We start from the raw sequence: 3,814 nt of genomic DNA on the forward strand, positions 1-3,814 counted from the left end.
AATGGAAGACACCAATATTTCATTTCATTTCATATCTCTGACAAGACGTAGTTACCAAGTAAAGGCAAAAAACCCCAACCCTACCTTGGGAAAATGGCCTCAGGAGCCTTGTGGGTGAAGATACTGTTGTGAATGTTTAAATGTTACAAGCTTTGTGTATGCTTAAAATAATGACATTATTTCAGGTTGAGAATCTCTGTGCATGCTTTGCATTATAATAAATACTTTTGCTTGTCAAAGGCATGCACTGGATCCTTTCTGAAGGGTCAGGTATAAGTACAATGCAGAGGAAAAGGTCTTTGTGGTATCTGGTACTCCTAGAAAAAGAGAAGCAAAGGTTGCTGTTGCAATTTGGTCCCATCATATGGGGCCATAAGATGGGAGCACTACAATGTACTATAGGCGAAGAGTCCATTGCTAAACGGAGAAGCACAGATTGTTTGCCTGGGGCTTGTTACAGTGAATGGAAGAACTCTCTTGTCCAGCCAGCCCTGGGGCTAATCCTTTTCTTTTCTGTCTCTGTAGGCGTTGGCCTAGAGGGACCCGATGCTGAAGCTGCTGGCAGCACCTACATGGGCCTTCCAGTACGAACAGGCCTACAGTGCAGAAAATAGGGGTGGTTGCTGCCGTTTTCTCCCTGGCTGAGGGAAGGCATTGACTAGAGCACTGGTCAAGAAGGTTTTCTCTGAGAGAACTCGGAACCAAATGGCAGGTCTGAGGAAGTACAGGTATTTGCTGGTTTAGAGCCTTAGGGAGCATTATGGAGAGAATAGTGTAGGCATCGTAAGTTTGACTTCCACCTGGACAGAGATTTCAGTCTTAGAGTATGTTTTTGATTTTATATTCAGAACCTTTTGTCTTGTTACTTGCTGCTCCTCAAAGTCTGAAATAATGGCATAGAGCAAAATTTATGTTGAGCCACTCTAATCTGTGCCTCATCTGGACCACCTCATCCCCAGTGCTTGGTGGATACCAGAGCTGACATAACTGGACACTTTGCTCTTGCTGTGTTCCCTCCTCCCAGGAGCAGAGAACAAGGTCAGTGATTCTTTACTGAGATGAGGGATTTTATTTCAATGGTCCTTAGTCCCTCTTTGTTTATGTGTAGAAAGGAAGACCTCCTGTTGTTTTGATATGATTGCTAAGGTCACTTTTTAGGCTGGTTGTATTTGGCTAATGATAAAAAGGGCTGCAGAATCTGCTGTTTGATATGTTCCATGAAGCCTTAGCTCCTGGAGTCAAGTGCGATATTGTTTTGGTTTGGGTGCCCCCTTTATTCAAAAAAGGGGGAAGGCATTTGGTGTCCATTGATATGGGGAGAAGTGCAGGAAACTTGAAGGAAGATGACTGTTAGTAGTAAGCATTGTAAAAAGAGGAAAGCAGATAAAGAGCTCCAAACAAATACACTGATGATTTTAAGTTAGTCTTGCAGTTCTCAGGGCAAATTGAGGCCTGGAGTGAGCAGCACTGGCTGAAAGCTCTCCTCCTTTTGTACCCTTCAAAACAAATCAGGGCCTTTATTTCTTTATCTAGATGATAGTGCTGAGTTGGTTACTAAAAGATGCAGGCAGCCAGGTGTTTAAGATCTTCACCTGTATAAACATCCTGACATGTAGATGTTTGCTGTAATGTTGACTTTAACAGAAACTTTTGTGCTTTCAGGCTGCTGTCAAACATAGGTAGGGTGGAACCCCAGATTTGGGGCTTTGTGTCCACACAGCCGTGACTAAGGCATCACTCCCTCCTGGAGGCTGAGCAGTACAAAGGAATGAAGAAAAGAGGGACTCAGACTTGTACAGGGGAGACCAGTGAAAACTCAAAAAGGAGGAAAGAGTTGAGGAAGTTCCAAAAAGGCTCTAGATGACATCTGGTGCTTTCCTGAGCTGAGACAGAAATGAAATGAATGATACCACCAAACATGTTTCATTCCACAGATGCAAAATGGTAACGTTCACTGGATACTGGGGAGTTGCTCTGACAAATGGAAGTGCAGTCTGCCACTCCTCTTAGCGCCTGACTCCCTCTCAGGATAGGGCTGCAAACCTCATCTTTTCTGACCAAAAGCGCTAAATAATACTTGTCAAAGTACTAGACCCCAATTCAGCAGTTTCACTGGGGCTGGTTAAATTCTGACATTCAAAGTACATTCAGGAATTTGAAGCAGCATCTGTTCCTGTTTCCAAAACTTTGAAGAAATATCAATGTATTTCTTCAAAGCAACCAACTACAATTACTGTATTTGCAAAAGGAGCAGTGCTGGTGTATCTAAGAGTTATGTGAGCAGTTCTAATTTGGGACATTCTGAAATCAGAATCGGGATTCTAAGTCAGAAGATTCAGAACAGGAGAATCTTCCTACCAAAGAGGAAGGCTTCAGCACACCTTAGTGCTGCACCTGCTCAGAAGAGGACCTGTGCAAAAGCCTGGCTTGCATAGGGATCCTGTGATCAATGTTTGGAATACCTGCATGCAGTTAATATACTTGCATTACTTAGGAGTGCTACCTGGGGTGGTTCAGCAGCAAAACCCACCAGTTTTTGTTACGTTCTAACAAAGTTTATTCTTTCACTAATTTCCCCCTCCCATTCATTTTTAAAGAAATCATTCACCTTATTAATTTGTTTCTTACTGTTCTCCAAGAGGGTCTGCAGCGAAACACCAACCCCAGCAATGTGATGCTTACAAAAACAGGGGTGCAAAGTGCATTGCATTGACTAAATGTTGCTGCTAGACGCAGTTATTTTGTGGTTCAAAAAGTCCCTGGTAGTTTGACTCTAATTACAAATGCAGTGCACTCTCAAAGCACATAACAAGAAGATCACTGGCAGACAGCAAGAGTTCCTTCAAGGAAAGGAGCCTCTGTCATTTCAAAAGCATAATATTCTCTTAAGAATGATAAGGAAAGATAGGATCCATGGGAATACACAGGAGATATGATGTTTCATTAAATGTAGATTACAGTGATCTTTGTCACTTGCATTTAAAAAGCAAAGCAGCACAAAGTAATTTAATAAAGATAGTGTGAAATTCTTGGCGTGTGACCTCATCTACTCATTTTTTGGGTAAAACTCAGGTTGGGGGCATACTTGAATAGGAGCATACCATTCTTTGACTCTAATTTCTAAGTATTGCACAAGTGTCAAATGCAAAGAAACTTGTCCAGGACTAGCAAGATCTCCATTAATTTCCTTCCATACAAAAATATCTCATTGCTTGTGTTTTTATGAAATGGAAATCATGTTAAATAATTTATTAAGAATATGGAAGATGTGCAAAACATATGACTTTATTTTAAGGGTTGAATCTTCACTTTGTTGAAATTGGCATAAATCCTCCCAAATCAATGGAGGTATCTAGATTTACACCAGCTGAAAGGATCTGTTCTCAATTTTCTTTACAGTTTTTGTGGCATTTTTCCAGTCTGAAAACAAATACTGAAAAATAATATACTGCAGTGTTATTAGACTGTGTATATCTCAGTCCACATCAAGAAAATAGCTGCATAAACACACATAATATAGGTGTGATGATCAAATGCAAGAAGGGAGGTGTCCCTATGTACCTTATTAATCCTGACTGTGACTCTAAAGTCTTAGTATGTGGCTGAATATTGCACTTTGAGCAAACTGGACAGGCCTAACAGCATATGGCTAATGGAGCTCCCTGAGCAGGGGTTCTGGCTTTCATTCAAGTGGGATCCCTTGTGGACACTGGGAGAGTTGGAAGCAAGGGAAATCAATGCAGCTGAGTATGCTGGCAGAGAAGGTGTTTGGAGTTGTGAAACTTCCCCAGAAGCAGAGCAAAGACATCGAGTG

The 3,814-nt window shown here is 41.5% G+C and overlaps 1 long non-coding RNA gene across 1 annotated transcript; it reads left to right on the forward strand.

Moving 5' to 3' along the window:
- The first annotated feature begins 773 nt into the window (after window positions 1-773).
- On the forward strand, window positions 774-3,029 carry LOC130606876 (uncharacterized). Its single transcript, XR_008974095.1, has 2 exons — window positions 774-1,038; window positions 1,663-3,029. It is a non-coding gene; the product is annotated as an uncharacterized LOC130606876 (long non-coding RNA).
- Window positions 3,030-3,814: the final 785 nt, after the last annotated feature.

Source organism: Pezoporus wallicus, unplaced genomic scaffold, assembly GCF_028554395.1.
Source record: "Pezoporus wallicus isolate ANWC-B61680 ecotype Strahan unplaced genomic scaffold, APGP_CSIRO_Pwel_v1 contig_4191, whole genome shotgun sequence".
Taxonomy (NCBI): Eukaryota; Metazoa; Chordata; class Aves; order Psittaciformes; family Psittacidae; genus Pezoporus; species Pezoporus wallicus.